We start from the raw sequence: 12938 nt of genomic DNA, 5'->3' as shown, positions 1-12938 counted from the left end.
CTTTAGTCCGGTTTCCGGTTGATGGCTTCACCGAGGTCAGAAGTAGATACCTGGCAAAGGACGTTATTTAAAGTGCCGCTGAGGTTGCACAATCCCCAACAGGCTTACTTCACTGTAGGAAGGTGAAATTCCAGTGGCAAGGGGGGGGAAACCAGGACGACTAGTATCTTTCACAGCTGCAGGAGGCTGCCGGAACACCAGTCTGTCGGTGTCCACCTACCACGCACCGCCAGCACGCTGCTTTTCTCTCAGGGTGTGCTCCCCTAGCCTTTGTCGTATCAGACTAACCCACAAGGCAGTGGGGCAGTGGTTGGTGGCTGTCAAGGCGTGTTCACACAGAGGTGGGCCTGTATAGACGCACCTCTGGGGCCCATTGCCTCTCCGAGATCCCTGCCGGTTTGCCTGGAGTTTCAAGACAACCAGTTAACGTGTGTCGCCGCGAGGAGGTCCGACAGGAGTCTTAGTCATGGAGAGGCTTTGTACCGGCAAGGGGAGACTTGTGCATGAAGCTGCTCCCCAATTCACTACAAGGGCTAGCCGGCGGCAGCGAACTGTAAGTGAGAGTAAGCAAGCATGTGGTAAGTGGGCATGCAAATAACCTCTACCTGTGCACTACTGCACTAGACGAGTCAAATGTACCCTGTGGTTGTCCACCGACACACACCTTAGCACACATGCACTCACACACACCCACTCAGACATACACTTATCCACACACGACGATATGTTTTATACGGCCATCCGCTTAACATTAACGTTCAACAGGTGGCTAACTCAGCTTGGAGAAATAGAGGGGGCAGCTAATCACCATGTTCAAAACTTTGGTCACACAATATTTATTTATTTATTTTTAACCTTTATATAGTATGTAGGCAAGTCAGGTAAGAACAAATTCTTATTTACAATGACAGCCTACCAAAAGGCAGAAGGCCTCCTGCGGGGACGGGGACTGGGATTAAAAAAAGATATATAGGACAAAACACACATCATGACAAGAGAGACACGACAACACTACATAAAGAGAGACCTAAGACAGTAACATAGCATGGCAGCAACACAACATGACAACAACATGGTAGGAACACAACATGGCAGCAGCACAACATGGTAGCAGCACAAAACATGGTACAAACATTATTGGGCACAGACAACAGCACAAAGGGCAAGAAGGTAGAGACAACAATACATCACGCGAAGCAGCCACAACTGTCAGTAAGAGTGTCCATGATTGAGTCTTTGAATGAAGAGATGGAGATAAAGCTGTCCAGTTTGAGTGTTATTTGCAGCTCGTTCCAGTCGCTAGCTGCAGCAAACTGGAAAGTGGAGCGACCTAGGGATCTTTGTGCTTTGGGGACCTTTAAGAGAATGTGACTGGCGGAATGTTGTATGTGGAGGATGAGGGCTGCAGTTGGTATCTCAGATAGGTGGGAGTGAGGCCTAAGATGGTTATATAAATTAGCATCAACCAGTGGGTCTTGATACGGTTATACAGAGATGACCAACAAGATGGCGCCGATAGAGATGGCAGCTTTGCTTCCAGTCCTTAGGAAACCATGCAGGATTTTCTTTTAATGTATTATTCTTACATTGTTAGCCCAGAAAACCTTAAGTGTTATTACATACAGCCGGGAAGAACTATTGGATATCAGAGAGATGTCAACTTACCAGCATAACCAGCACTACGACCAGGAATATGACTTTCCCAAAGAGGATCCTTTGTCTGCACCTCCCATCATAGCACTGAGACTGCACTCGTGAAAGTGGTAAATTACCTTTAAATGGCATCAGATCAAGGCTCTGCATCTGTCCTTGTGTCCTAGACCTTAGTGCTGCTTTTGATACCATTGATCACCACATTAGTTTGGAGAGATTGGAAACACACATTGGTCTACACGGACAAGTTCTGGCCTGGTTTAGATCTTATCTGGCGGAAAGATATCAGTTTGTATCTGTGGATGGTTCCGTTTTAGGACCATATTGTTTTCACTATATATTTTACCTCTTGGTGATGTCATTTGATATACAGCTGTACATTTCAATGAAACATGGTGAAGTCCAAAATTGCCCTCCCTGGAAGCCTGTGTTTCAGACATAAGTAAGTGGATGGTGGCAAATGTTTTACTTTTAAACTCGGACAAAACAGAGGTGCTAGTTCTAGGTCCCAAGAAACAAAGATATCTTCTGTTGGATCTGACAATTCATCTTGATGGTTGTACAGTCATCTCAAATAAAACTATGAAGGACCTCGGCTTTACTCTGGACCCCGATCTCTCTTTTGACGAACATATCAATAATATTTCAAGGACAGCTTTTTACCATCTTTGTAACATTGCAGAAATCAGAAACTTTCTGTCCAAAAATGATGCAGAAAAATGTATCCATGCTTTTGTCACTTCTAGATTAGACGACTGCAATGCTCTACTTTCCGGCTACCCGGATAAAGCACTAAATAAACTTCAGTTAGTGCTAAACACGGCTGCTACAATCTTGACTAGAACCCCAAAATGTGATCACATTACTCCAGTGCTAGCCTCTCTACACTGGCTTCCTGTTAAGGTAAGGGCTGATTTCAAGGTTTTACTGCGAACCTACAAAGCATTACATGGGCTTGCTCCTACCTATCTTTCTGATTTGGTCCTGCCGTACATACCTACACGTACGCTACGGTCACAAGACGCAGACCTCCTTAGTGTCCCTAGAATTTCTAAGCAAACAGCTGGAGGCTTTCTCCTATAGAGCTCCATTTTTATGGAATGGTCTGCCTATCCATGTGAGAGATGCAGACTCTGTCTCGACCTTTAAGTCTTTATTGAAGACTCATCTCTTCAATAGGTCCAATGATTGAGTGTAGTCTGGCCCAGGCGTGTGAAGGTGAACGGAAAGGCCCTATTACTGGGGCTGAGTCACTGGCTTACTGGTGCTCTTCCATGCTGTCCCAAGGAGGGGTGCATCACTTGAGTGGGTTGAGTCACTGACATGATCTTCCTGTCCGGGTTGGCGCCCCCCTCGGGTTTGTGCCGTGGGGGAGATCTTTGTGGGCTATACTCAGCCTTGTCTCAGGGTAGTAGGTTGGTGGTTGAAGATTGCTTGCTCTAGTGGTGTGGGGGCTGTGCTTTGGCAAAGTGGGTGGGGTTATATACTGCCTGTTTGGCCCTGTCCGGGGATATCGTCGGACAGGGCCACAGTGTCTCTCTGACCCCTCGTCTCAGCCTCCAGTATTTATGCTGCAATAGTTTGTGTCGACGGTCTAGGGTTAGTCTGTTATATCTGGAGTATTTCTCCTGTCTTATCCTGTAAGGGTTTTCCTTCGGTGAAGGAGAGTCGGACCAAAATGCAGCGTGGTTATATTGATTCATGTTTAATTAAAAACGATAAACACGAACACTACAAAACAACAAACGTGGAAAACCAAAAACAGTCCTATCTGGTGCAAACACAGAGACAGGAACAATCACCCACAAACACACAGTGAAACCCAGGCTACCTAAGTATGATTCTCAATCAGAGACAACTAATGACACCTGCCTCTGATTGAGAACCATACTAGGCCGAAACATAGAAATACCCCAAAACATAGAAAAACAAACATAGACTGCCCACCCAACTCACGCCCTGACCATACTAAATAAATACAAAACAAAGGAAATAAAGGTCAGAACGTGACATATTCGGTGTCCTGTGTGAATTTAAGTATGTTCCCACTCATTTTCTCTCTCTCTTTAGCTCTCGTTCTCTTTCTCCTTCTCTCTCTCTCTGATGACCCTTTGCTGTCCCCAGTCCACCTGGTCATGCTGCTGCTCCAGTTTCAACTGTTCTGTCTGCAGCTATGGAACCCTGACCTGTTCATTGGATGTGCTACCTTGTCCCAGGCCTGCTGTTTTGGACTCTCTCTCTCTCTACCGCACCTGCTATCTCTAACTCTGAATGATCGGCTATGAAAAGAAAACTCTGGCTTTACTCAAAGTCAGAGGCATGTCTTTAGTAAAAATTGAAAAAACAAGGGGCCTGAACAGCTACCCTGGGGAATTCCTGATTCTAACTGGATTATATTTGATAGGCTTCCATTAAAGAACACCCTCTGTGTTCTGTTAGACAAGTAACTCGTTATCCACATTTTCTTATTTTTTTTTATTTCACCTTTATTTAACCAGGTAGGCCAGTTGAGAACAAGTTCTCATTTACAACTGCGACCTGGCCAAAAGAAAGCAAAGCAGTGTGACAAAAACAACAGAGTTACACACAGGATAAACACTTGTACAGTCAATAACGCAATAGAAATATCTGTGTACAGTGTGTGCAAATGAAGTGAGCAGGTAAGGCAATAAATAGGCCAATAATGGTGAGTAATTACAATTTAGCAATTCACACTGGAGTGATATGTGTGCAGATGAGGATATGCAAGTAGAAATACTGGTGTGCAAAAGAGCACGGAAAAAACCAACAGCTTGGTGCATTCAACACCTCTCATAAATACCTCTCATAAATTATAGCAGGGGGTGTAAAGCCATCATACAACATATGTTTTTCCAGCAGCAGACTATGATCAATAATGTCAAAAGCTGCACTGAAGTCTAACAATCATTTAATCATAAATTTGTCTCAGCCAATCATCAGTCATTTGTGTAAGTGCTGTGCTTGTTGAGTGTCCTTCCCTATAAGCATTCTGAAATTCTGTTGTCAATTTGTTTACTGTAAAATAGCATTGTATCTGTTGAAACACATTTTTTCCAGAAGTTTACTATGGGTTGGTAGTAGGCTGATTGGTCGGCTATTTGAGCCAGTATAGGGGGCTTTACTATTCTTGGGTAGCGGAATGACTTTAGCTTCCCTCCAGGCCTATCTAGTAGGCTTAAATTGAAGATGTGGCAAATAGGAGTGGCAATATCTTATGCTATTATCCTCAGTAATTTTCCATCTAGATTGTCAGACCCTGGTGGCTTGTCATTGTTGATAGACAACAATACTTTTTCACCTCTTCCACGCTGACTTCATGGAATTCAAAAGTACAATCTTTGTCTTTCATAATTTGGTCCGATATACTTGGATGTGTAGTGTCAGCATTTGTTGCTGGCATGTCATCCCTAAGTTTGCTTATCTTGTCAATGAAAAAGTAATTAAAATAGTTTGCAATATCAGTGGGCTTTGTGATGAATGAGCCATCTGATTCAATAAATGAAGGAGCTGAGTTTGCTTTTTTCCCGAAAATGTCATTTATGGTGCCCAAAGCTTTTTTACTATCATTCTTTATATAATTTATCTTCGTTTCATAGTGTAGTTTCTTTGTATTTTGATTTAGTTTAGTCACATGATTTCTTAATTTGCAGTACATTTGCCAATCACTTGGGCGTATTATCTCGCAAGAGAATTCTCCTCGGTTATCGTCACAGCCGTGTAATAACACACTCGACCATTGCAACTTTAACTTCTGCGATGCATGCAAGGCCCTCCCCCACCCTCCTTTTGGCAAATCCGACCTTGACTCCATCTGGTTGGTCCTATAGGCAGAAACTAAAACAGGAAGCGCCCATGCTTAAGTCTAACCAACGCTGGTCTGACCAATCGGATTACACGCTTCAAAGTTGCTTCGAACATGTGGACTGGGATATGTTCTGGGTAGCCTCAGACAATAACATTGACTTATACGCTGACTTGGTGAGTGAGTTTATAAGGAAGTGTATAGGAGATATTGTACCTACTGTGACTATTAAAACCTTCCCTAATCAGAAACAGTGGATTGATGGTAGCATTCGGGCAAAACTGAAAGCACGTACCACTGCATTTAATCATGGCATGGCGACTAGAAACATGGCCGAATACAAACAGCGTAGTTATTCCCTCCATAAGGCAATCAAACAAGCAAAGCTCAAACATGAGACGTATGTGGCAGGGTCTACAGACCATCTCGGATTACAAAAAGAAAACCAGCCCCGTCGCGGACATCAACGTCTTGCTTCCAGATAAATTAAACAACTTCTTTGCACGCTTTGAGGACAATACAGTGCCACCGACGCGGCCCGCTACCAAAGACTGTGGGCTCTCCTTCTCAATGGCAGACGTGAGTAAAACATTTAAACATGTTAACCCTCGCAAGGCTGCTGTCCCCAAATGCTTCAAGATGGCCACCATTGTTCCTGTTCCCAAGAAAGCTAAGGTAATTGAACCTAATGACTATCGCCCTGTAGCACTCACTTCTGTCATCATGAAGTGCTTTGAGAGACTAGTCTAGGATCATATCACCTCCACACTACCTGTCACCCTAGACCCACTGCAATTTGTTTACCGCCCCAATGGGTCCACAGACGATGCAATGATCATCACACTGCACACTGCCCTATCCCATCTGGACAAGAGGAATACCTATGTAAGAATGCTGTTCATTGACTACAGCTCAGCATTCAACACCCTAGTACTCTCCAAACTCATCATTAAGCTTGAGACCCTGGGTCTCGACCCCGCCCTGTGCTACTGGGTCCTGGACTTCCTGACGGTACGTCCCCATGTGGTGAAGGTAGCAAACAACATCTCCACTCTGCTGATCCACAACACTGAGGCCCCACAAGGGTGCGTTCTCTCTGTTCACCCACGACTGTGTGGTCATGCACGCCTCCAACTCAATCATCAAGTTTGCGGACGACACTACAGTGGTAGGCTTGATCACCAACAACGACGAGAAAGCCTACAGGGAGGAGGTGAGGGCCCTCGGAGTGCGGTGTCAGGAAAATAACCTCTCACGCAAAAATGTGGCTTGTCATCGAAAACTCTAACTAACTTTTACAGCTGTACAATTGAGAGCATCCTGTCGGGCTGCATCACTGCCTGGTACGGCAACTGCACCGCCCAAAACCGCAGGACTCTCCAGAGGGTGGTGCGGTCTGCACAACACATCACCTGGGGCAAACTACCTGCCCTCCAGGACACCTACAACACCCAATGTCACAGGAAGGCAAAAAATATCATCAAGGGCAATAACCACCCGAGCCACTGCCTGTTCACCCTGCTTCCATCCAGAAGAGGAGGTCGGTACAGGTGCATCAAAGCTGGGACAGAGCGATTGAAGAACAGCTTCTATCTCAAGGCCATCAGATTGTTAAACAGCCACCACAAGCACAGAGAGGTGGCTGCCTACCTACAGACTTGATATCATTGGCCACTTTAATAAATGGAACACTAGTCACTTAATAATGCCACTTTAAGAATGTTTACACATCTCACATTATTCATCTCATATGTATATACTGAATACTGTATCTTTCACTATCTATTGCATCTCAGTCGCTCTGTCACTGCTCATCCATATATTTTATATGTATATATTCTTATCCCATTCCTTTACTAGATTAGGTTTTGTTGTGGAATTGTTAGATATTACCTGTTAGATACTGCTGCAATGTCGGATCTAGAAGCATAAGCATTTCGCTACTCTCGCAGCAACATCTGATTATCATATGTATGTGACCAATAACATTGTATTTAGTATAGATTGCAGTAATGTGTCCTACAATTCCACTAAGTAAACATGCAGAAAGGAAACAGAATGAAAATGTAAAAATATTTTGAATTAAACAGGTTCATTGGCTTAATCCAATCAAATGACTAATTAATACAGTAGGCACAGTATAATTCCCTGAGAGGTGTTCTGTTGTAGGCAAGCTGCTTTCTTGTTCTGAAGTTGAAGCTGGGATCAAGGTCTAAAAAACGAAGAGTTGTCAGGCAATATCCGGGGTTCCATTGGAATGTGAAACTGTAGCTCTATCCTGAACAGAGTTTGGTTTCTCTCTGAATAATCTTGAGGTAAAGAAAGGGCCTCTTGAGTTTCCCAACGAAAGTGGTGCTGTGAATAACAGTGCTTTGAGTTGTTTTGTGGTGCTTTGTGAATCTGATGTGCTGTGTCACACTCAAGCTGTATTTAGGATGTCAGATGAGCAACCAGGAGGCACTTAACACTGTGCAATTACATCACATAAACAGTAATTATTCTCTATTTAAACTTTGCATCGGGTATAATTATCATTCTCTTTGCACTTTTTTTTCATTCAGTTTAGGCTAGTTGCTATCTGTGATGGGTAGTCAAGTGTTTTATTTTTGGCAGTCATGCAACTGTGCAAAGTAACATTATCAATCTGGTTACCGGAAAGACAACAGATAGCTTGCAATACCTTTTCTGTAATACAGCTCTCCATAATATACAACATTTGATCATTTTGTATATTTTTGATATATTTATGCAGGGCTCATCTGTAAAAGAGACCCTAGTCTCAGTATGACTTCCCTGTCAAAATAAAGGTTGAATATGTCGTGTTCATGCTCTATTTCTGTCATCACAGACATGCTCCATAGCCACTGATGTTCTTCTCTAATCCACCTGAGTAGGAGTGGATAGAAGTCCACTCCAATCCCAATGACCACAGTCACCCCTGAGAGAAGGACAGACAAGTGGGAAACCTGCCCAGATGCAGCCCAGATGCTTAATAGCCCACTATTATTGTATGTGGAGCGTATGTCTCCTGTTGGGCAATAACAAGTGCTGTCCCTCGGATAGCTCCCCCCTCCCATATTCTCTGGTCCATCTTCCCTGATCTTGAATGGAACTCCAGCTGTCTAGGAATCTGGAGAAGTGCCTTGTTTTGATATACGCTGCTGGATCCTCCACATTTGTCTCTCTCCCTGGAACGAATCAATCCTGACGCCTCGCTGCGGCCGCACCTGCTGCTCTCACATTATACAGTAATGCACAGACTGCATAAACAGACTCAACGTAGGCTGGGAACAACTATGGGAATGGCTACCCAGTGTTGAGGAGTGAGGACAGACGGAAGACAAACTGTGTTCTGTCCTCACCGAGAGAGAGAGAGAAAGGGTGTCATTTCCTGAGCGAAGGACTCAGATGCTGCCAAATGATAGGGAGTTTATGAGGCTCCTGGGCCTCGGCTGTAACAGTGCTCTGTAAATCCTCCCAGGCTGCCATTTTGACATGACAGGGTTCTGGGTTCCATCACTGGCTCCTCTTTTCACACATGCTGTGTGTGATTACACCCTGTAAAGGCATGGCAGGCTGGGCCCAGGGCACTAGGAGGTGAAGCGTTAGAGGTGATCTGAGGCCAGGCTCAAGAGGGGTTACCCTGAGGTTGAATGTGGTGGTGTCTGTACAACGTGGCAGTATGGTTCAGAAGTTGAACATTCTTTTTTCCCCATTTTTTCTATTTTACTCTCTCTCAGTATGATCTCTCTTCTCTCTCAGGAGCTAGAGTTTTGTAAGTTAGGTAAATGGATACTGCTGATATTCAGCTTCCTATTGTTTTATTGTCATATAGCAAAATGTCTTAATAGTACATGTATGAACTATGAATGGCGGCAGCTTGTTCAATGCTGCCGTGAGTGTCGCAAGCTAAAATTGGAACACACCAGGGTTGATACAGTACAAGAAGATAAGGCCATGAGGGCATGCAGAGGAAACTTTACACCATGGATGATGGAGGACCACCCAATTTAATTACATTACCTGGGCAGTATCAGTGACACACACCCACACCTACAGTGCACACACATACAACATTACTATTCTCACACAGTCACATCAGTGGGGCATTTTTACACCGCCGCTTGTCTACATGGTGCAACATAAATTAACAAGGCAACAGTAAACATGTCATCCCCCACGAATGATGCAGCGCCCAAACTTATGTTGCGTCGATTAATGAAAGAGAAGGAGAGCGAGAATGAGAATGAGAGAGAGAGTGTATGAGAGAGAGAGAAAGAGAGAGAGAGAGAGAGAGAGAGAGAGAGAGAGAGAGAGAAAAAACATGGAAAATATAATGGGTCAGGCTTATAGGTCCTTGTGGTAAAAACTTGTTGCTCATGAGGAGATACATATATGTACGACATGTCATGACTGTAGTTAAAATGGGACAGGAGATATGTTTGTTCAATGTCTGGAATTTCAGTTGATTACTACAGCTCCCGCCCTGGGCCAATCAGTGTAATTTTGTAAATGCTGGATCACTATGGCAAGATGCATCATTCAACCAAGTTTCGTGAAAATCGGGCCAGTTGGTGCTTGAGATGTTGCCTGTGACTAACTAACGTGTGCACGTACGAATGTATGGAGACAGATCCATAGTCCCCCCCTCGATTTCATTGTGGGGGACAGTTACTGAAAGATTATCCATGTGCCACATTGATGAATGTATTGTCTTTTGAGTGGGCTCTACCTCTCCTACATACTGTATAGGAGTCATGACTGGGGAGGATGAGGAATATTTACTCTTTATGGCTCTCTAAAGCTGTCTCGTTAGAGTTATGAAGTGATAAAAGGATGCTGGCAGAGAGGAGATGAGTGGAATATTTCTCCATGATAACAGTGCCAGTTGTGTTTGCTTTTTGAAATAGAGATGTAACATTTGCAGTTAGTAGTTTCTGAAATTGCGGTCTTTTATTGTAACTATGAAGCACATTTCCTCTGCAACAATGATGAATCGCTAAGATTGCTTTGGTTTAATGGAATCAAAAATGCCCAATCTCTTCTTTCCGACAACTTAGTGTAGACATCTCTCTCATTATTAATGAGGTTTGAACACAGAATAAAAATGTTATGACAGTACAACACTTCCCATAAATATGAATGGAATTTGTTTAAAATGTTCTTTGCACAATGTTGTAGATTCATCTTTAGAAATGAGTATGCTGGTTGCTATTAGATTGCATCTGGTATTTTCAATATCCACTGTTATGAAAACATCAATCACCTTGAAATTGTGAATAGCAGAAAGTTAGGTTGGAATTTTGTTTACATGTTTTACTTGTGTCATGATAAAATAAAAGTTCAGAATGAATTTTAGTCATATAACATTGTCTGTTTATGCATGTCAGCAGGTGACACATCAGCAATTATTCTGTTTGATTCACTGTCACTCACACCCTCCTGTTGTGAACTAACAATGCCTCTTGTTAACACGGTGCCACAATGACAAGAGAGCTGTTTTCTATGCAGGATTCAGGTTCAGGCTAGGCCTACTCTGGCTTTTATATGCAAGCCAATTTGCCATCTAAAGCTCTGTGTCTCATTATCAAGCAGACAGGAGGCCTAGTGGTCTGGTCAAAAAGCTCCCCATAATATTTTTATTTCATAGATGTTATAAAGAGTTTGTATTAGCTGTTATTCCTGCTAATTGAAGAGGTGAATTGTTATTTTTGTTGTTGTTGCTGTCAAACAGAGCTCTTCTTCATTGGGGTTTATTGGCAAGCTTTCTTCACCTTCCTTGAGATGACAAACAGATCTCTCAAGAACATATTTTCATCTAAAAAACACATTCCAACCCGAAACAAGGCATTAACAGACCTAGACTTGTCTTTCACTAAAATGTTAGACATTTTTGTATAATTGTTTGGACTGCATTCTCTACAACTTCATTTGACACACCTTCACCTTCATAGCCTACTAAACTTCCGTTTGCCTCCATCTTCCACTGTCGTCAATCGAGCCGTTAAACAGAGGTGCATTCAGGAGCGCCAAACATCCTGTGGTTTTGGGTAATGCAATGTTGCCAATTCCCAAGGAGGCTATTTTATTGCTTTAGGCATGGGTCTGCACTTATTATTGAATTGTGTATTGATGGTAATTATATGTTTGTATTACCTGATTGTGTTTATGTGCATTTCATGCCTTTATTTCATGACATTGATATTTGATGGTTGTAAAATACAAAGTGAGGCCTTGATGAAAGTGTATTTAAATTCTTGTCATTCCTGTCAGGACCAGACATAGAACAGGTTTATGGGTGAATGGCAGGAACCGTGTTGGTTTCAAGTTTTAATGTCACATGCACAAGTACAGTGAAATTCATTTCTTGCAAACTCAAAACCAAACAATGCAATAATCAATAACAATGTATTACAAGAAAATATTAAAATAATAATAAATATAAAGAACACAATAAGTAAGAAAGCATACTATTTACAGGGTCAGATCCAATACGATATTTACAATGAGTAGGGATACTGGAGGTATGGAGGTAGATACACCACATGATCAAAAGTATGTGGACACCTACTCGTTGAACATATCATTCCAAAATCATGGGTATTAATAGGGAGTTGGTCCCCCCTTTGCTGCATTATAACAGGCTCCACTCTTCTGGGAAGGCTTTCCACTAGATGTTGGAACATTGAGGTGGGGACTTGCTTCCATTCAGCCACAAGATGTCAGGCACTGATTTATGGGCAACTAGGCCTGGCTTGCAGTCGGCATTTCCAATTCATCCCAAAGGAGTTTGATGGGGTTGAGGTCAGGGCTCTGTGCAGGCCAGTCAAGTTCTTCCACACCGATCTCGACAAACCATTTCTGTATGGACCTTGTTTTGTGCACGGGGGCAATGTCATGCTGAAACAGGAAAGGGCCTTCCCCAAACTGTTGCCACAAAGTTGGAAGAATTGTCTAGAATGTCATTGTATGCTGTAGCGTTAAGATTTCCCTCCACTGGAACTAAGGGGCCTAGCCCTCCACCAAACTCTACAGTTGGCAGTATGCATTTCGTTAGGTTACCCATTTCATGAAGCTCCCAACTAACAGATCTTGTGCTGATGTTGCTTCAAGAGGCAGTTTGTAACTCGATAGTGAGTGTTGCAACAGAGGACAGATGATTTTTACATGCTACGCGCTTCAACACTCGGCGGTCCCCTTCTGTGTGCATGTGTGGCCTACCACTTCGCAGCTGAGTCGTTGTTGCTCATAGACGTTTCCACTTCACAATAACAGCACTTACAGTTGACCGGGGCAGCTCTAGTAGGACAGAAATTTGACAGTGCCACGTTGAAAGTCCCAGAGCTCTTCAGTACGGGCCATTCTACTGCCAATGTTTGTCTATGGATTTTTGCATGGTGTTGATGATGGTGTTGGAGTCGTGGGTAGTCATTGTGTCATTAAGCCTAAGAGTTCTTGGGGA

The sequence above is a fragment of the Oncorhynchus mykiss genome, chromosome 1 (assembly GCF_013265735.2).
Source record: "Oncorhynchus mykiss isolate Arlee chromosome 1, USDA_OmykA_1.1, whole genome shotgun sequence".
NCBI classification, from domain to species: Eukaryota; Metazoa; Chordata; class Actinopteri; order Salmoniformes; family Salmonidae; genus Oncorhynchus; species Oncorhynchus mykiss.
The sequence above is the reverse complement of the archived record's forward strand: the minus strand, read 5'-3'. Positions refer to the sequence as shown.